The following is a 22820-nucleotide window of genomic DNA, read 5'->3' on the forward strand; positions in this document are numbered from 1 at the left end:
ATCAATGGATGGTAAGAGAAAGATATATACACTCAACTAGCAACTGCAGATAGCCTCCTCAAAGACTACTACAATTATTGTTTTTTTGATGTTTTTTTTATTAATGGAAGAACAGCCTAATTGTCTAGAGTTAATTATCTGGATCTGACGTTAAAGGTCAGACTACCATATAAATCAGCCCTGTGTTATCTGATTTATTTAGCAGATAGCACACTGACCAATGTTATTCAATGAGGCAGTGTAGATGATCAAATTTGTCTGTGAAAAAAAAGTTGCAGCATGTTATAATTTCACTATGAAATGAGATGCCACTAACCTATTCAAGTCGGAGGGCAGCATGAATCAGAGCATCCCTGCAGCCAGGGACTAAGGAAAAGAAGAGACTAGTCTGCCACTGACCCGGTCTTGCTTTTCCCTGCATCATTCTAGCTGATTGACAGGCCTCTCTCATGTGTGCTCATGAGTAGAGATCAGCGACCCGAGGTTCAGTGTTCATACCAAATACAGACTTGAGCTCTGGTACGTTCAGTCCTCAGCCCAGTGTAAGCCACTTACAGTGTTTGTTCAGCGTGCACTGGGGGTAACAATAGTGTGATCAGATGTAGTGTGCAACCCCTCCCCCCCAAAAAAAAAAAAAAAATGGAAAACCCCCGCCCACTCACTCCAGAAGTGATCTGCTTATGGCTTGGCTGTATGTGGGGGGAGACCCAAACTGCCAATCAGTGACTTCCATTGGGGTTGGGTTCAAGTCCGAACCAAAGGAGGTCTGGTTTGCTGCACCTACCGTATCAAACTGCCACGGGTACGCTCATCTCTAGTCATGAAGAGAGAACTGTTGACATCTGGAGCATTCAATAGTGTCTAACAGAGAACGTTATGAGTATTGGTGTTAGCCCCTTAAATGGTGCTGCCACTGCCAATTTCTAACAGTGACATCTAAGGTGAATGCTATGCCAGTCATTCATTGCCCATTTTTTGAGGTGACCTGCTGAAAGCCCTAATGGCTGCCATGTTGATACTCCTATGAAATCGACACACAAGATGGGCTTCATATGAGATCAAGACTTTACCATTTTCCTGAAGTACATTTCTTTTACAGTATTAAGAAATTACTCATATTTTCCTTATTACATTTAGGATATAATAATATGGATAATATTCTGTTTTGCAGCATACACAAAAGTCCAATCTATGAAAATCTGAAATTATATAAAGCGAACCATGAAAATGCAGCCCAATCTGAAGGCACCATGAGGAGCAGAGTCAATCGCTAAAGAGTTTTGCGAGTAGTTATTCAATATAACCTGTGTTTAATCATTTAAGTCTCTGCTCTTTTGGGAATTTTTGGTCAAATGGTTGGTCCTATCAGTGATTGACATATTTCTAAGTATAAAGACCCCGCTACACGCAACGACATCGCTAACGAGATGTTGTTGGGGTCACGGAATTCGTGACGCACATCCGGCCTCGTGAGCGACGTCGTTGCGTGTGACACGTATGAGCGACCACTAACGATGCAAAATACTCACCAAATCGTTGATTGTTGAAACGTCGTCCATTTCCCAAATATCGTTGCTCGTTCTGGACACAGGTTGTTTGTCGTTCCTGAGGCAGTACACATCGCTACATGTGACTGACACCCCAAGAATGACGAACAATACCGTACATGCGTCCTCCGGCAACGAGGTGGGCGTGACTTTCATGCGGCTGCTCTCTGCCCCTCCGCTTCTATTGGACGCCTACCGTGTGACGACGCTGTGACGCCACACGAACCGCCCCTTAGAAAAGAGGCTGTTCACGGCCACAGCAACGTCGTTAGGAAGGTAAGTATGTGTGACGGGTACTAGCGATTTTGTACGCCATGGGCAGCGATTTGCCTCTGATGCACAAACGACGGGGGCGGGTGCGAACGCTAGCGACATCACTAGCTATGTTGCAGCGTGTAAAGCCCCCTTAAGTGTGCATAGAGAGATTTCTGTCAATTACTGATAGGACCGCCCGCCCATTGGACAAAAATAACAGAAAGAGCAGGGGTTTAACCCCTTCCCAATCTGGCATTTGTGTGCATGTGTCTTTTGACCTCTTATTCCAAGAGTCATAACTTTTTTATTTTCCCTTTACATGGACGTGTGAGGGCTTACTTTTTGCAAGATGAGGTGTACTTTTGAATGGGACCACCCATTTTATCATGCAATGTACTTGAAAGTGGGAAAAAAAATTCTAAGGCTTTGTGCGCACTTTGCGTTTTTTTCTGCGTTTTGGCTGCATTTACAACTGCACTGTGTCATTGACAAAATTCATGCGTTCCGATTCCCTAGCAAAGTCTTTGAGAATCATGCAAAATCTGTGCGCACGATGCTTTTTGAAACGCAGCAATTTGTCAAAAACCCATGTGTTTGAAGAAGCAACATGTCAATTGTTTTTGCCATTTTGGCTGCGTTCTACACCCATTAAAATCAATGTGTTGAAGAAAATCGCTGCCAAAATGTAAAGCAGTGTGCTTGCATTGCATTATTGTTGCGATCTGCATGTTTTTTAACATAATGAAGGCAGGTCTTTCGTCTTTCTCTCTCTGTCGGTCGATCTGTCGGTTGGTCTCTCTCTATCTCTATGTCTCTATCTCTCTCTGTCCATGTCGGTCTCTCCCTCCCACCCACTCTCTCATACTCCCCGATCCACGATCACCGGCGCTGCACGGCGTTCACACTGCGGCGGCTTCTTCTCTTTTGAAAATGCCGGCTGCTCATTAATCCATTACGTATTCCCTGCTTCCACTGTGCATGTGCCGCGGCTTGATTTGTGGTCACACGTGAACGACTCACCTGTGATCGCAAATCCCCTGAGTGACTGCAGTGAGCCGGGCAATCAGCTGTGCTTTCACTCAGGTTACACGCGGCCACAGCTGCAGTCCTCCACCTGAGAGCGGTGGCCACGAGTAATCTCAGTGACAGCACAGCTGATCGCGCTACTCACTTCAGTTGCTGCATGGAGCTGACAGGAGCGGCGGTGTTCTACTGCCCCTGTCAGCTTCCAATATAGCCTCACAATTACAATGAAGTCGGGTGAAGTTCATCCAAGTTCATTCTGATCGCGTGGCACTGTGTCGCAGCCAGCCATGCTCTTTTTGACAGTGCGGTCCCACTTGGCTCTGCTGCAAGTTTATGGGGATGCTGCAGTGCCGAGTTGGACCGTACTGTAAAAAAATGTGCATTCTGCATGCTTTTGCCACTCTGTCTATGGCAGAGAAAGCATCCAGAACGCATGAATTCAGCAGGAATGTGCGCACATTGCATTCTGCCGAATGCATCTCAGAACGTAGCTTTTTTGGCTGCGTTCTGAGATGCACAGGAAGTGACTTACATGCTGCGGAATTGAATGCAAAGTTCAATCGCACATAACCTAAGAGTGACTAAAGAGTGAAAAAGGGTAATTAAGCAAGATATTTTTATTATTATTATTATTATTATTATTTACAGCTTTCAGTATAAAGGTTAAAATTACCTAAAACATTATTCTTCAGGTCAGTATGATTATGCAGATACCAAACAAGCATAATTTTGATTTATTTAGGTGATGAATTTTTTTTTGAAATTTATAAAAAAAAATAATATTTAACTTGTGTTGTCATTTTTTGAAAGCCAAAACAGTTTACATTTTTGGGATATGGAGTTATGTGAGCGCTTGATTTTGATATCCCGAGCCAGTGTTTTTACTGACATTATTTTTGGGTAGATATGATGTATTGATCTCCTGTTAGTACATTTTTTTCTGTTGCTGTGAGGACTTGGAATAATGTGTCTCAGTGTCCACATGCTTTAAAAGCCACTGTCAGAGATTGACAGCAGAATTTAAAAGGTTATCAGCGGGGCCAGAGCTCCGCTCCATCCGCGGCCATTAGAAGTAGATGATGGCTGAATACTTTAGCCATTATCTGCCAGAAAAGATGCAGAATTAACATGTAAGCACAAATCAAAGTCAGAGAGCCAATATATGATGCACCAGTAAGTCATATGTCATTAAGGGGTTACGTGATTAAAACAGAGGTTATACTGAATTAATTTTCCCAAAACTATCAACCGTTTGTGAACCCTCCCCAACCACACCTATTGCCAATCCATATCATAGGCATAAATAGCCTGGGTCTCAGCTTCCCATACACGGTAGGTTTTTTAACTGCATGAGAGGACACACACAAGCTAGGGACCCCAACGTAGAGAAATACTTTGGCTTAGTGTTGGGGCTCTATTGCATTGATCAATTCAGTAGCTAAATTTCTCTTGATTCATATGTTCATGGCAGTAATGCAGATTCCATTTTTCACATATTCACACTTGCATATAGCTATTGGATTTTTCAAGTCAGTATTCACACAGCAGTTTCTGCTATTTCATGTATTCCCCTTACATAGTCACTGGTGTGCATACCTTATCTCCCCATAGTGATGTTTTTTTAGGTTTTTGCACCCAGTTCGGACTTAGAATGGTGTTCCAAACGTTATTCCTATTTGTTACTGCTGTACTGTGACATCACTGTGTGTATTGCCCCTGTACTGTGACATCACTGTGTGTATTACCCCTGTACTGTGACATCACTGTGTGTATTACTCCTGAACTGTGACATCAGTGTGTATTACCCCTGTACTGTGACATCACTGAGTATTATTCCTGTACTCTGACATCACTGTGTATTATCTCTGTACTGTGACATCACTGTGTATTATCTCTGTACTGTGACATCACTGTGTATTATATGAGTGTGCAAAATTTTACTATGGTTCCTAAGGCTGTAAAAGGGGGCATAATTGTTACCATTATATGGAGGAGACAGATGTGAACATTTATTTTGTGTGTGGGGAGGGGCAAGAAGGAGGATTAGTTAAGCTAAGTTCACAGATGGCAGATTTTTGGGGGACTTGCGGTGTGGACTCATTGGTCTTTGTTCAGGGGGCTTTGCCCAGTAATAGGATGTAGTTATATTCAGACTGTATGTGGTGATAATATTTGGTCATAGTTTGGCGGCATTATTTCACAATGTACAGTAGTATTATTTGTCTTGGTATGGCGGGTGTTGTTCAGTAACACTATATAGTATGGTTTATTTGGTAATTGCATTACTAAAAAGAAATGTAGATATTTATAGATTTGTTTTATTTAATTATTTTAACAGTGGCAGTAACTGTATAATTAATTATTGTGCACAAAAACAAACAAATAGGGATCAGCTCACCCCATCTAGAAGACTATCTACAGCATGGATCCTGGTGAGCAATCAGGGGGTACACTGGGAGTAATGTGAAAAAATTCCAGCGAGAAATCTTCTAAAAACCTAGACTATAATTAATTCATAAAAAAAAATATTTTCATTACATTACGTGCATAAAACCAAAAAAAGGGAATATTCCGACGCTACATCAAACTGTGTCTGGACCTCTATGATGTGGCATCGGAATATTCCCTTTTTTTGCTTTTATGCACGTAATGTAATGAAAATATATTTTTTTTATGGATTAATTAAAGTTTTGGTTTTTAGAAGATTTTCTCGCTGGAATTGTCTCACATTACTCGCATTAATTATTGTGAGGCACTTTGGTAGACTATTTTTTAGTACTGTTTACTGTGGTGTTCTTTGGTTTGTTGGCTCTGGCTGATTCCAATGTTTGCAGGCACTGCAGTGCTCTGGAAGCGTCAGGCACTGTTACTTTGGCTGCCGCTGGTTTGCCCTTTTCAACAAGGTTCTTGAAGGTATCACAGCGTTGTTCTATTCACATCAATGGTACAAAGCTGTAATACTGCAGAAACCGCTATATAGTCGGCCGATAGATGGAACCTCACAGATGTGATAATGGCTTGGCCTAAGGATAAGACATAAAACTGTAAAGATTGGAAAATGCACTTGATGTTGTGCTTGTCCACTGCACAACATCAAGTGTATTTTCCAATCTTTACAGTCCGAAATGAAATTTTATTTTAGTCCTAAATCTCTATGTATCTAAATTTGCAATTTAATATTTTTTCTAATATAATCCAATTAAAAATTCCCTATCATTCTCGCACTACTCTAAATGCCTTATTTTTTATATTTCTTCTTTGATGTTGCTTCGTTTGAATATCTCAGTGCATGCTAAGAGGCTCAAACGTAACATCAGGGGGCAGAGGCTGTGGTCATTGTTGCAGCCTCTGACCCCTACCTGAAATGAATTGTCATCAGTGACATCCATTTCAGGGGCTGGGCTCGTCCCTGCTCTATTGAGTATATGCCAGCTGTTAATTCCAGCGGACGCTCAGTAGAATCTTGTAACTGTGCAGATTTCTTCTCAGTGCACAATGGCAGTGCACTCCCTCACTACCTCTGATTAGAAGTGACAAGCTGGCAGCAGACTGCACTGTCAGTGCACATAATAAGTAAAGAACGATCAAGCAGAGATCAGCGCCGCCCGCATTGTGGACATATAGCCTTGGATATGTTTGGCATTTAGGCCAAAGATCACCACAACAAAGCTTTATTCATTATCAGTGAAAAATTATAGTCTTCATTTAATAACAGCAAGAACAGATCCTTGTAATCGCAAATAAATACAATCAGTAAATTATACTTATGGATCGTTAGAAATTTAAATTTACTAACTTTGCAGAATATCCTCCAATTCAATTTAAAAATCACATTACACCAAAGCCTTTAAAGGGAATCTGTCACCAGTTTTTTGCCCTATAAGCTGCGTCCACCACCAGTGGACTCTTATATACAGCATTCTAACATGCTATATATAAGAGCCCAGGCCGCTGTGTACAACATAAAAAACACTTTATAATGCTCACCTAAACTGGTCGCTGTGGTGAAGGTGGCTCAAATGGGCGTCTTCATGCTCCGGTGATGGTGCTGCCTCTTTCGGCCATCTTTGTCACCGCCTCTGTCGTCTTTCTAAAGCCACGGTACATGACGCGTCCGACGTCATACACACTCGCCGGCATTCAGGTCCGGAGCAGGCGCACTTTGATCTGTGCTTAGCAGGGCAGATCAAAGTATTGTAGTGCGTATGCGCGGGATCGGCAAGTGTGTATGACGTAGACGCGTCATGCACCGCAGCTTCAAAAGGAGGAGGAAGATGGCTGAAAGAGGTGGCGCCGACACCGGAGGATGAAGATACCCATCTGAGCCACAACCACTACAGCGACCAGTTTAGTAAGTATTATAAAGTGTTTTATATGTTCTACACAGCAGTCTGGGCTCTTATATACAGCATGTTAGAATGCTGTATATAAGATCCCACTGGTGGTGGCTGCAGCTTATAGGGTAAATAACTGGTGACAGGTTCCCTTTAATTGTCTGGAAAATATCTGTCTAACTCTCTGATGTCACCAAGTACAGCAATGAACCACTTTTGAGATTTTACTGCATTTACAGTCTTTCTAATGTCTTTTTAGGGAAAAAACGGATGGTAAGTGATGGAAACCAAGTCCATACTGTAGTATCTTGACTTGGGGTTCGATCACACGAGTGTATAACATATCCAAGTGCTCTATGATGTTAGCCCTTGGCCCAATGTTATACTATGAAGAAGTGTCGACCAGCGCTTTTTTCTCATGGCGAGTTGGCATGAGGAAAAAAATTGCTGCATGCTGTGTTTGGCAGCATATATAGACAATGTGCACACATAAAAGTGTATGGGTGAGTGCACTCGAATTTCTTCAGCTATACGTCGACACAGACAAAGGAGAAGATGGAGAATCTTCATCTTCTTATCACCTGTGATGAAATTCCTACATGCGAGAGAATTGGATCACAGTAAAATGACACGGTTCACACTTGGAGCAGAGTTTGAGCTGCGAGTCATTTGCATAATGCATCCGCTTCTCTTGGAACAGAGAAAAAAATGCCACTGTGAGCGAACCCATAGGCTATTTACATGAAAAAATAATCAAAAAAAAAAAAAGTGTCACTTTTTGGGAGAAGATGTCCGTCTTGCTAGTGTTTACACAGGAATTTTTTTTAGTAGAAAAATTTGTACAGAGGAAGATTAACCCGTTCCTGCTGAAGCCAAGTTCCGTGTTTTTCTCTCTCTTCTTCCAAGAGCCATAACTCTTTTTATTTTACTGTCAACATAGACATATGAGGGCACCAAAATCTATAGTTTTAAGTTTTACTTATTTTAAAAGTCAGTTAGGGGTGATACATGGGCAGGTGGCTTAGTTAATTAGGGGTGAAACAAGCGGTCAGTCAGTTAGGGGTGTAGACAGTGAGAGGTGATACAAGGGGAAGGGGCTTAGTCAGTCAGGGGTGATTCAAATTGAAGGGGCTCAGGCAGTCAGGGGTGATACGGGATAAGGAACTGGGAAAAGAGGGCAGTAGTGTCCATGCGCTGCTGATATAGGGAGGTCTCATACTGCTGCTAGTAGACTTCATTTTCTTTATTGTACTATGAACATCTGGGACGGTCTGTCCCCTTCAGGAGGTTTTAGGGCATGTCAAAATGTGGATTGTTCAAAATCGCCAGCAACTACAAATTTTAAGAATCGGTTCACATTGGTTTAATCCACTGATCTTTACAATATATCATTATTTTTTATATTGTCTGTACATAGTGTGTATACTGTATGGAGGAAGAAAGCCCATGCTCTACACAATTCACAAAAAAATGTCTTTCTTTAAAATATGCTAGGAATGCCGCTAAAATGGTAGTAACCAGATATGGCCAAATTTATAAAGTGGGAGTAAATCCTACTCCAATTTTACCAAAATCTCTATTCTGAAAACATATTTTTTTTTGTAATTTCAGTCAATGCAAATTCAGCGAAATAGCTGACCAGCAGACGGACGGCAAAAGGTCAAAACACAAAAAATGTAATATGCACCTCCACGCTCATCTCTCTTGCTATCCCTCTTCCCCACCCACATCTGATCCTCTTTTGCCTCTTCTTACCACCATCATGTTTTGAAACCATGAGCTGCTCACACTAGGCCAGGACATCCAACCATGACCAAGCCCGGGATGGTTTTCCACTGTGATCAAGTTTTTTCAGGCCATCTATGTTTAGTTAATATGCAACATATTTTTTTGCGTGTATTTTGTTATTGCTTATCCACAAACAACCTTTACGATCTGGTTTGAGTGACCTCTCTTGTCTTATTGTGTTTTTATTTCTTCAATAAAGTTGTATTTTAATGATATATTATGTCCCCATTTTGGCTCAATACTCTTTTTTTGCATAGGTAATTTAATTGGAGTAGAACTTCTTATTTTCCTTGGCCATTATAGTTTTCTTTCCAGACTGGGATGGGCCTGCTCCTACAACGTGCACCATGACTTTCAATGCAGAGGCACTGGAAATACCGGTCTAGTGCGAGATGCCTGGGTTTCAGTTCACAAACCTTTCTTAAAGATATTTTTATACCTTATGTTTATTATGCCTTGGCCAGTGGAGAAACTTCAGATCATAATATGCAATATTCAATTTAAAGAACAGATAACATTTTTTGGTAAAATTTGCACGATTTATTCTATGATTCTATACATATAGCTGGGATGATTTAGGAAAACCTGCACTTGCAGGGGGTTGGACCCAATGGCCGTTGAGGTCCCTTCCATCTCTACCATTCTATGATTCAGTAAATATGAATCTTGTCTGATTTAATCATCTCTATTGGTGACTATTGAATATTACAAAATATGTTACGACTGACTTTCAGAAATCATAGAAATAATGAATACATTATGAAAAAAATGCTATACTTTAATCTTCTGGAAATCTGACGGGTGAAATTTGATGTGTGATTAAATACTGGCGCACCTTTTGTACCTTTTCCTGGGCGTATTCATTTTGAGCGAAAGTCATAAAATACATATGACAGAAATCAACCATCAACAACAGTCTAGTGCGGACAAATCCTTTAGCACGCTTTATTGGGAAAAAAAAATGGAGTAGCGCAGCCCCAAAAGCCCACAGGACATATATCACAATACTGTTTCAAATCAGCACAAATTTAACAGACTAGCTCTGATAGTTTCAAGATTGATAGCCTAACTAAAAGAAAAAAAAATGTACACTTGGCAGTACCAGGTGGCGTTCTCAGCAAGTGAAAGTTAAAGATAAATTGAAGGCATATGGCTTAAGCTGTTGCTGTCCTACAGCCTAATTTATTACTGATGCAGTGGGAACTAAGAGACAAATAAAAGGAATAGACAACGATCTCAGGGCAATGTGGTACTCGTACATTTTTAAGATCACGCCAGAATAATAAACTGCCTCTATGCCACAGTCCAAACAGGCAAACAAAACCACAGAGCATCAAATGGGAAGCCAAACCATTTATATGGGTTACCAACATCTGATAAGACCTATTACTCAGACGATTTATGTTAATATAAGCGAGTACCATTCCTAGGCTACAATTTGTCAAGCTCAAATTCTACGGATTGGATAAGGATCTGGTGATACAGCCAATTCAATCCTAATGTGTGATGGATGGGATTACCTTTCTGTGAATTCTGCATGTAAAATTCTTTATAGTGCTACTGAATGCACTGTAGAATGCCAATATATTTTGTCTATGCAGATGAGTGGGTTATCCGATGATTATGTAACAGAATGTGTAATATTATAAATATGATAGTCAGTGTTTCCATGCTATTAATATTAATGTGTGGCTGTAACTGAAATGACACTAGCGTACAATAAGCCAAAAGATCTCTTCTAAACTAAACTCATGATTTATGTCCGCACAACTGGAATAAATAAATATGCAGTGATCTGAATTTGATCTCGCAAGGTAACATTTGAAATTTTACTTATATTTATTTTTTTTCACAATCCCTATATATGAGGGGCTGCTGATAAGTCTTTAGCTTTGTGATCTTTTCTTGTTTCTATGGCAACGAATGTTACATCACATGAAAGCCTTATGTGTTTAATATATGTTTTCAAAATTTTGTGTTTGTTGCTTATGGCTTCATACGCACGCGAGAAAACAAAATGGCAGAGTCTAATGTGATATTCACAGCAACTGACAGCAGAGGAGTGATAAAATTGGGGATTTACCATGAACGTATTTGGACATAAGGAAGCTATCTGCAAAGTGTGTCCTCAAATGTTTGACAACAGATCAGAGAAGCATGCGAGTGTAAACTCCCCGGTCCATTTGTCAGCATTTCCGGACTGATAAGAACTTCCTGGATCGACTGGTCACTATGGATGAGACCTGGATTTATTTGTATGACTCTGAAAACAAAGAGCAGTCAAAAGAGTAGAAGCACAGTGATTCTCCTTGTCCAAAGATGTTCAGGGTGCAAAGATCAGCCACTAAGGGGATGTGTCTGTGTTCTGGGATAAGGAGGGCATGATGCTAGTGGAATACCTTCAAAAGGGTTCCACCAACAATGCAAGGTATTACTATTGGGCCAATTGAAGGCAGATGTGAAGGCCAAAGGAATCTTGTTCCTGCAAGACAACGCCTCTGCTCACACTGCAAAAGCGACCACGGAAAAACTGGCAGAGCTGGGTTTCCAGCTGGTTGACCACCCATTATATTCACCAGATCTAGCTCCCTCCGACTATCATCTGTTTCCAAATCACATCTGTTTCACACCATTTCTGATGCAAGGGCTGCTATGGATGCCTGGTTTGAAGCACAACCAAAATCCTTCTTTTTGCTAGGCTTACAGAACTTGGAATACCGATGTAAGAAGGGTGTTGACATCAGTAGAGAGTATGTGGAACAAATGTAAAATTTGAACATCTTATCTCATTTCTTCTGGGTAAAGCCAAAGACTTATCAGCAGCCCCTCATATGTTGCTACAAAGCTGTACAGAAGGTGTAATTTAAACATCAGTCCAAGTCTCTGACAACAATATAATGTTCCTATTTCAGGAAAAAAGTAGGGAAAATGTCATAAAAAAACTATTCCACTTATAAGGCTATGTTATGTGCTCACCAAATCTGCATCTCCTTGCAGAAAAAAAAGCGCGCGCATTTTGAATGGCAATACGTTAGCAAAAACACTGAAAGAATTGACATGTTGCAAATTATTTTCTGTACAAATCTACAAGGATAAAAAAGCAACATGTCCACTAGACTTCAGGATTCTCATTGACTTTGTTGGCATAAGGCATGCAGATTTGTGACAAAACTGCACCCAAAAACGCATAGAAAATGCAATTTATGCACATGGCCAATCAACATTCGGGAATTGACTACCATAGATGGTAATGGGGGTAGACATGTTACAGTAGCTACTGACATTACTGTGATTAGCTGTCCGCATTGCATCATCAGGTACTATATGAGACCCGGGGTGTGATGCTCAGCACACTGTCCTTTGGAAGTAGTTCATGGAGAGTTGATGTAGGAAAGAGAGCTTACTGTAGATTGTAGAAGGGATTGTACAATTGAACTTTGAACCTTTAGTGCCTTTAATGTGGCACTAAAGGATGTTTTTAGCCTTGTTTAGCCAAATAATTTTAAAAAATGGAATGGAGTCCCTCCTATTTTTGGTAACCAGATAATACAAGCCCCCATCAGTCTGCTTTAACTTATCAGGCTGGGAAGGTCCATGTATAGTGGCCCCTCCCCAAACTAAATATACCAGTCAGCAGTCACTCCAGAATTGGCAAATCCATTAGATGCGTAAATTCTGGCAGTTTGCCTGAGTTCAATTGCCTGGGTGCAGTGGCAATTGAGGTAAAATTTTTGGGAGTTGAGGTCAGCTGTGTACTGTCATCTGGTATCAAGCCCAGGGGTTAGTAATGTAGAGGCGTCTATCAGACACCTCCATTACTAACCCAGTAAGTAAAAAGAGCAAAGAACACACATAATTTTTTTTTATTATTATTATTATTATTATAAAGAACACTTCCCAGCGCTTGATCTGGTTCATCAAATTATTATCAAAAATGTTCCCATGAAATTCCTTTGCCACAGTTCATGATACATGAATGCAGCTCTGGCAACTGTGAATAGCAGTAGAGTACAGCTATTCACATGTGCCGGGTAGTGACAATAAGTGTCATTAGTTGCCTCTGCACTAGGGCTATCAGGAAGAGCTGGGCAAAGTGCCAGAATTGGTGCATCTAATATGATGTGCTAATTCTGGAGCAGCTGTGGGCTGGTATTTTTAGGCTGCGAGGGGCCAAATAACTATGAACCTTCCCAGCCTGAGAATTTCAGCTCCCAGCTGTCTGCTTTACCTTAGCTGGTTATCAAAAATGGTGGGGATGCCACGTTATATTTTTACAATTATTTATTTATTTTGTTTCTAGTAGTGGCCTAGGAGTCAGCTATGCATTTAGGAGTCCCCCCATACTGTTCCCATTCCATTTCAGTGATTTTACAGTCCCCCTAGCCCTGCTGTTAGGATCTTTAAGAAAAATGCTTGAGGTTTACGTTGACTTCCATTGTACTCTTTACTCAAGCTGCGCCCGTCCTGAGCGTCTGACCTGCTCAATTTGTGTACTGAGCATTCCAGTATTCCAGTGCTCGCTTATCACTAAAAGGAACCCTTAAATGACAGCCATGATAAGAGATGAATACTATGTTCAGAGAAATGGTTGGGAATAAGAATTCTTCCCAACATGGTGGATCTTTAGGCAGCAAACCTGACCCCAGGAGATAAAATTTTGGATAAAATATCATCTTAATATAAAATGGGTAAGCTTTTCTTGATAATGGTTAAGATGGCATTATAATCGGTGCTATTTGAGGTAGTGAATGTGATTTTATCAACACAATTACTTTCACCTTGTTATCATTGCTGTTTTTAATGATGTTCATATTTGAAGAGAGTAGATCACATCTTATTTTAGATTTTGATATTGATTGGGCTCAATTTAAAGTAGAGTTGTTGTAATCTCTGCCTGTCAATCTGAGTTGAATGATGCTGCATTCATGATTAAATGTAATATCATCTCAGCATGGTTGGCAAGTGCTGATAAATTCCCCTACAGGAAGATTTTTGGTGACATGTTGTGGGTGACAGCTAGTAGCATGTAATATAGAATTGCCACTGGTTGGTTTGCGATACAGCATGGTATTTATGGTATGGTAAAGAGCGTCACCAGACAAAAGGACATCTAAAAATCTTTTTTGTTGTGCCCACAGTGAGAAAGCTTATTTAATATATTTCATCATTTTTTTTTTCATTTGTCATACTCCAATTGTGGACTTTATATTATCACAATGCCTACAGCACATGTAGCTGGAGATTTACCCTCCTTCACGTTGCCCATGGCACATTCACTACTATTATCCAAAGTATCGCAGGATTTCTGTACGGATAGTGATGTGAATAGTATGTTTACAGTGGTGCAGCGGAAAATCACAGGCATGCCAATACTTGACATGGCAGTGATAGGGCCGGAAGTTCCCATATTGGAAAAGCCTGCTGATTAACTGCTCTGCGGCTTTTCAACAAGTTTTATTCGGATCACAAAACTGGGCATGAACTGGACGTACGATAAAAAGTCTGTGTTCAGAGTTCAGCACCGGACACAAGGTTTATTCGGTAAAAACCCAGAACTTTACAGTTCGAGTTTTCATCTGCTGACATTCAAACTATTGACATGACACCCCTAGGATCAGTTCCCAATTTTAATGCCAATTTTCAGGAACAATGTACCGTTGCAATGCTTAGGCTGCTTTCACACATCCGGTTTTAGCATAGTCGGCCAATCCGGCTCTAAAACCTATGCAACGGATGCGGTGACAATACCGCATCCTTTGCATAAATTTTTGACATGCGTCCCGTCCAGTGTTTGCCGCTTGCGGCAGGCTACTGAGCATGCGCAGTGGAAAAAAACCACATGCGGCGGCCGGATGCGGTGTTTGACGCAGGACACCGCGTGCGGCGTCCATAGGCATGCATTGCAAATCGCACCGCATCGGCCGGATGCGGCGCAATGCGTTTTTTTTTTGCCAGACAAAAAAATGTGCCAGGCAACGTTCCATCCGGCCGCCACATCAGCTAAATCTGCCGCATGCGTAAAAAAACGGACCGAACGCAAGCCCATGTGGCACGATACGGCACTAATTTAAGTCTATGCAAAAAAAAACGCAATCGGCGGCAAAAAAAAAACGGTTGCGGTTTTTCTGCAAAGCGTCGGATTGTGCCGCACAGGAAAAACCGGATGTCTGAAAGCAGCCTTGCAGACCTTGAGCATGAAAATATAATGCCATCAACTACCTTTTACCCTATACAGTCTAGATCCCATAATGGATAATTTCCAATACCCCATGGAAAGGGATTTGAAAGAATTACTGATACTCAATTTAACATTACTGCCAATTAAGGGATAACCCCAACATTATAATTCGACCATCATATAAGGGTGGCTCTGTAGTTATTTTGGATAAAGAATTATATAACAATCTAGTAATGGACATGCTGACGTTTCTACATATCCCAATCCTAATCAATCCTACTAATAATGTCAAATCTAAAATGTCAAGATTACTTGATGATTGGGTCGCCCTAAGTTTAATTTCCAAAATAGAAAACACAATATATTTTGCAAGACACACCTGTTTGTCCTATCTTAGGGTACTTTCACACTTCCATTTTTTTTTTGGCGCAATCCGCTGTCTTGGGAATTAGCGGAATCCTTTAACGGATTCCGCTGTTTCCCATAGACTTGCATTGATGACGGATTGTGCCAAAAGTACCTGCGTTGCTTTTGTTTGCCGATGCTCCGTTGCTTCCGCCGAGCGGAAGCAACGCTGAATGTAACGCTATTTGCTTGCGTCAAAATGACGCCGACCAGCGGATTCCGTTGCTTCCGTTAAAATTTATAATGGCTCCCTATAGTAGCAGATTCCGTTGCAAACTGCTTTACAACGGAATCCGCTTCTGGATTCCGCTAATTTCTACTGAGCATGCCCAGAATGAAAAAAATAAAAAAACAGAGCTGACGCATTCCGTTAGACGGACGCCTAACGGACGCCAAACAGATGCAATGGGTCCGTTATTTCACAGGAATCAGCTAACGGGTTCCTCTGAAATAACTGATCTGTTGCATCCGTGACACCACAAAAATAACAGATGCGTCAAAACGACGCAGCAACGGACCCAGCGGATTTCGCCCAACGCAAGTGTGAAATTAGCCTTATATGCCTTTCCAAATGTCCATAAGCAATTGTTTCTGCCTCCATTACGTTGCATAGTTGCTGGCCTCAATTCTCTAACAGAACGATATCCAACTGGTTATACAATATCCTACAACCTCCAGTGTTGAAAACTGCAAGTCACATTTAAGACACTAAACAGCTGTTGAAAGTGATGGATAATCTGCCTGGGTATCAGAATATAATTGGGTCACCAGAGATATGGTTTTGCTTTATTTTTGCATCCCTCATGATAAATCCCTTATAGCACTACGTTACCAACTATCTAAATATACTGGGGGGTTTTCAGAGAACAGTTTACATACAACTGGTTACCTCTTTTGTGTTAACAAATAATTTCTTAACATTTAATAATTCATTTCCTTCAGGTACAGGGCTGCTGTCTATGTGAGTGAGATTCTCACCATTTTTACCCAATTTCTATAAAGGCATAGGTGGATAATAATATCTTGCATTCCATTAATAACCCTTTTCATGATAATATCATCTTGTACTGTGGATACATTGAAGATTACAAGTTGATTTTCATGAAAACTGCACACATATTTTAGATGTCCTTTTGGCTGGTGAGCCTCTTAACCATAGCATAAAAACCATGCTGCATCGCAAACCAACCAGTGGCAAATATAGAATTGTTACTGGTTGGTTTGTGATGCAGCATGGTTTTATGGTATGGTTAAGAGGCTCACCAGACAAAAGGACATCTAAAATAGGGGTGCAATTTTACATGTCACTAGCTGTCACCCAAAACATGATGTGTTGCTTCTGCTGCATCTGCTATTCTGCAGTTGCATGAAGGAGGTCAGACTGTGAGTCAGTATGCGGTTCAATTCTGCACCCTCACCTCAGAACTGGTATGGAATAATCAGGCGCAGGTGACCTCCTTTTGGGAAGTTCTATCAATGAGGATTAAGGATGAACTGGCAGGCCATGATATTCCCGCTAAGGTGGATGATCTGATTTCCTTGGCTTGCAGGGTCGATCACAGGTTCCAGGAACGATTTATTGAGGTGTCACATGAAAGGAAGTCTATGCCTATGGCTTCATCCCTCCAGAGACCGCTGGTTTCCCTGTTTTCAGTTCTCGCTATGGCTCCTACACCAATGCAGATGTCAAGATGTCTGAATAACGACAAGAACATTGCTGAACCATGGGTCTGTGTTTCTTTTATGGAGAAGCAGAACATTTCATCCATGGTTGTCCTCTGAGACCAGGAACGTCTTGCCTTGGGCTGGTAGGAGGGTCCACCCTTGGCAAAAAGTTTCTCTTCTTCATTAACCCTGTGTCCATATTGTATAGGGGAATTTGGTTCTTTGAGATGGCCCACCTAGATGTCGGATGTGCTGGATGCTTTACACAACAAGCGGTAGTGGATCGATACCATATTCCCATGCGACGCCTTCGGAATGCCTTGTCTGTGTTGTCTGTCGATAGAGTACTCTTGTCCTAACCCATATGCTTTGTTTCTAAATCTGTGGAACAATGCGCTGGAACTTTGCATTTGGAGAGGATCTCTTTCCTGGCGTTTCCAAACTTGTCTTGCCCGTTTCTTCTGGGTCTGCATTGGCTCCATACTTATGAACCTGTTCTGGACTGGAAATCTGGAGAAATGCTTAACTGGGGGCAGAATTGTCACAAAAAGTGTCTGATTAGTCCTCATCCATCCAGGTCTTCTAAGGTACCACCTAGCCATCCTGTTCTGCTTCCTGCCTGTCGGCCTGCAACTGTTGACTTTGACAAGAGGGGAAATGAATCCGAATGTGTCCCTGAGATGACAACCCTGGAAAACAGTCATGTCTACCATTCAGGGGCAAGAATAAAGCTTCCCAAGTAGCAGTCATCTGGTGTACCTCTTCCACCAGTTATTCCTACACTATCAACTCCAAGGACATCATTCTGAAGAAAGTTCTTTCAGGCATGGTGAATAGGGGAAGGTACTGTAGCGCTGGTGTCCTGCCTCTTCCCTTCAGCAGGAACACCGACTCAGCGCCACAGCCGGACCATGTGCTCTCTTGCTTTCCTGTGGCTCTCCACATGCTTATCCCCTGCCTCTTGCTCCCAGGGACTGTACATGCTGCACTGGTTCCTCAGGAACGCGCTTAGGATGCACCCCCATGCTCTCCCTCTTAAAGGGCCAGCACATTAATACCCAGAAGTGCCTCTCAGCCTATGGCTGAGAAGCATTAGGTACTTAAGACATCCTTCCCCTAGGGCAGGTGTCTGAGCAACATGGTCAGTTAGTTATTTACTGCCTTGCTAGATAGTTGTCAGGTCCCTTTTATCCTGTGCCCACCAACCGTACCTGTGTCCACTCACCATACTGGCAATTGTAACAGTGGGTAAAGGGTGCTCTCATTCGCTGGCTTAACTATCTTTAGAATAGTCACATGGAGCAAGGCTCATCCCAGTGAATGCCCATTCTCCTTTGCTATTGGCAGAACACTACTCAGACAACAAAGGGTGAAGGTACCACACTCCGGTAAGACATTATTGGGTTCCCAACAGACAACGGTAGATTGTACATTTCCAGCAAGGGTACAAGATTCTGCAAGTGACAGAGTCTCACCCTTCTTCTGACTTTTTAGGTATTAGAACCTCCGCAACTTTGGGGCATCGATTACCACTACTGCAGCCAGCAGCACCCTGATTTTGGTGGGCACCAACTGAGAGACGATAGTGGCAAGCTTAGTAAGCCGACTGTGCAAAGCGAGGTATGTGGCCACATGACCGGATAGCCCAAACCACGGTTCTCCAAACAAATTTAGTGCAACAGTTCTGTAATTGACCATTTGGAACAATGGCTTGAATACTAAGCAGAATCACTGGTCATAGGGGCAGGCCCCTCTTTACATCCCTGAGCTCTCCAGATGCTGCAGACTAGTACATTACAAAAAGGGGTTCAGGACAACCCCACAATAAACATTGGCCCATGTACCTTGATTCCAAACAAAGGAACAATACATCTGATATAATAGGTGATCTCAATGAATAGGGTGTTTTCCCTTGGACACCAGCACTATTTGGGTCTGCAGTTTGCTATTTATGAACAGGATCCCATCTTTGAATCAGACATTAGGCTACAGAGGGTTTTCCTGAACCACTATTGCAGTTTACTATTGGCCTCCTGAGGAACCCACTTCTGGGAGAAACGTGTTGAGGCTTGAAATTACCATTCTGTTCACATCAATGAGATAAGTTTTTGATTTTTCCTCCCTACTGTCCACCTGCCACACCAATTTGTTTGTTGCACTTATCTTAGGCACTGCACCTTTTTTCCGGCAGGGACTTCAGGGGCAGCAGGGAATGTCGTAGTGGAGTGGGGGCGCCATATCGTATTTTAAAGGGTGCCAACCCTCGCTGTTAGGCAGTGCACAGATAGGCGCAGCTATTGAGGACTAGCAATCTATCCTGTGCACTTTTAGTAATCACGGTGTGGTTTTAAGTGACTTTAAAAAGCATTTAAGTTTTATAGGGACAGTCTATGTGCATGTATAATAGTTCACCCCCACACAAATGGCCAGATATTCCTTATTGACAGTGAGTCATCACAGGGTCCAATTAGGACTTTTGAAACGGGTCCCTATAATTTCTACTGCCCACCTCCACGAGAATTGTTAAATGAACTTTAACATTCAAACTTGTATCTGCATTAAGAAGACAGCTACATGAGAAAAGTTACAAATACTGGAAATAAAATGGATTCATTCAATTAATCTATTGACTGCTAATTCAAGAAAATCTCCATTCCACTATGCATAAGCTAAAATTACAACACCAGTTTCTAAATTATGGGTGAAGACAAAAGAAAAAAACTAAATAAATGTTTAAGAAAATGCTAAAACAAATGTACACATAAGGTTCTGTAAATGTCATATTGTGACAAAGTAAAATAAATGTAAAAGGAAACTCATGAAATACATTGTTTGCTTTAAATGATAATCCAAGATCCCCAGACTCGTGGTTGAGGATTTTGATCTTAATATATTGATCTACATATTTTTTTTCAATACAGAGATAAAAAAAAACATTCCAAAAAAACATGAAAAATGTTTTAAGCTAATCTCAGTGGTTTTGCTTTTCTTCTACAACAAAACAATTATTGGAAAGCTAGAAGTAAATCCTTCAGGGCAGCAACCACTGGAGGCCTTCAAATGCACTAAATTATTCTTTTGCTCATGAAAGACTGTTTTGATTCAATTCTATGAGGCAAATATGTATACAATAGCTGTGTATAGCAAAAATAGTACCAAGAGAAAGTAGCCAAAATCTAAACATTTTGTTAAAGTTAACTTTTTTAATAGTAATTATTTGTAACAAAGAAAACATAGAAAAGTGATGAAAGCTTTGGAAACTTAATGAAAGTTATTAATCTCTACCTAAATAACTCAAAACATAGTTCTGGTAAAGGACACATGGGAAGATGTGGGTTAGACATTACTCTAAAGGGTACTTAACACACAACGATATCGCTAACGATATATCGTCGGGGTCACGGTGTTTGTGACGCACATCCGGCGCCGTTAGCGATATCGTTGTGTGTGACTAAAAAGAGCGACGATCAACGATCGAAAAAACATCAAAAATCATTGATCGCTGACACGTCGCTCCTTTTCATAATATCGTTGGTGGTGCATGCCGCTGGTTGTTCGTCGTTCCTGCGGCATCACACATCACTATGTGCGACACCGCAGGAACGCCGAACATCTCAGCAATGAGGAAGGAAGGAGGTGGGAGGCATGTTCCGGGGGCTCATCTCCGCCCCTCCTCTGCTATTGGGCGGCCGCTTAGTGATGCCGCTGTGACGCTGAACAAACCGCCCCCTTAAAGGAGAGATTGTTCGGTGTCTCCAGCGACGTCGCTAAGCAGGTATGTGCATGTGACGCTGCCGTAGCGATATTGTTCGCTACGGCAGCGATCACCCCCATGACGAAACAGTGACGTGGGTGAGTGCTATCGTGCATGACATCGCTAGCTATCGTTAGCAATGTCGCAGCATGTAAACCACCCTTTAGACATTGTTAGGCTGGGTTCCCACAATGAGCTTCTGGCAAATTGTTGACGCTTTGCCTTTTTGCTGCATCAAAAAAGCCAACGTCTTACAGTTCCGGCAAAATGGATGGGATTTATAAAAATCTCATGCCCATGGTGCTTCTTTATTTCGCTCCATAAACTGACTTGTGGTGTGTTTGTCAAATCTGCATTGTCATTATGTTTTCTGTGCACATTTTCCCTATAGCCTTGCATAGTAATAAATATTATATATACTAATGTATACTAAAACCTGATGTGAACATTGCCTAACCAAGAACATCAAGCCAGATGAAACAGTAGAAGTCTACAAGCAACTTAAAGGGGTTCTACTGAATATCAAAAACATGGTTGTTTTGATTGTGAGCAAATAGAACTTGAGTTACAGAGAGGTGTAATACCAAGTACAATCTGTGTAAAGCCCCCTTCACACAAACATGTTTCTGGTACTGGAAACAAGGACACATGTAGACCTATTAAAATCAATAAGTTTGCTCACATGTCCGTGTTTTTACACAGACTGTGTGTCCTTGTGGAGCACATGCATGTTTTTAGAAGGCAGCACGGATGTCACATGGACCGCACACTGATGTGATCCTTGTGACATCAGTGTGACATGTGCCGGAGGACACCCCTTCACTGAAAGTAAATGGATGTTTATACTTACCTGACTCTGCCGCTGCTGCTGCTTCCAGGCCCACTCATTATGTCTCATGAATATTCACTGCACTGACTGCGACCCAGAAGTGTGACAGCAGCACCGGAGACAGGTAAGTGTACAAGTTCATGCTGTCTCTGTTCTATCTGCATGTCACACGGATAGCACACGGAGAACACACAGGGGCACATGAACGGCCATACGGACCTGCACCATGGGCCATCAGACATGTGCATATAATGCATGGACATGTGAAAGGGGCCTAGAAGGTACCATTTTATTCTGAAGCTTTATAACCCTTTTAAATGGAAAAGTACATGTGTGTTTTCTTTAGTGTTGCTTGAATTCCTATTTTATGTATAATAACAAAGACATTTAGACAGAAACACATTATTTTTAGCTAAAACAGCATTGCTGCATTATTTAGTAAGCAACTACTGATCACCAACACCTATAATGTCATTATCGATCAGTAACTGTTTTCTAAATGATGCAGCATGCTTTACAGAGGATAAAAGCACAGGATCTCGCTAAAACATAAAAAATCCTGTGTTTTTACAGGGAGGGGGACAGCAGGGTTTGTGGGATCCCGCATAGCGTGTCAGCATGCAAGAACCAGAGGTTCAGACCCGATTTTTGATAGAAATTGAGGTCCTTTGCACCTGTAATGTCCATTTTGAAATCATTCAGCTTGTTTTTGCTATGTAATCTGAAAGCAGCATGATGTAGGAGCGGAGAGCCTGATTTCAGCGATGTGTCAATTACTGGACTTTGTGTTGCTGTCTAAATAAAAATTATCACCAAAGGACTAGGTATCTCATGTTTCCTAGTAAATTGCTCTTGAACTTCCATCATATTTGACTGTATGTACTGTGCTCTTTTCTTTGTAGGCCTTATTCCAGGTTTGGTAAACAGTACAATGATGTGCTTTACTAAAAATTCTTAACTTTGTCTCATCAGACCACAAGATGCTTACTAAGGATTCTGTCTTACCCTGGTACATTTTGACAAACTGCAGGCTAGCTTT

General features: G+C 41.4%; 1 protein-coding gene across 1 annotated transcript in view; it reads right to left on the minus strand.

The window, feature by feature from the left end:
• Positions 1 to 22820, minus strand: part of PUDP (pseudouridine 5'-phosphatase) — a 449753-nt gene that overhangs the window by 302820 nt on the left and 124113 nt on the right. The gene's annotated exons all lie outside the window — the stretch shown is intronic.

The sequence above is a fragment of the Anomaloglossus baeobatrachus genome, chromosome 2 (assembly GCF_048569485.1).
Source record: "Anomaloglossus baeobatrachus isolate aAnoBae1 chromosome 2, aAnoBae1.hap1, whole genome shotgun sequence".
Classification (NCBI taxonomy): Eukaryota; Metazoa; Chordata; class Amphibia; order Anura; family Aromobatidae; genus Anomaloglossus; species Anomaloglossus baeobatrachus.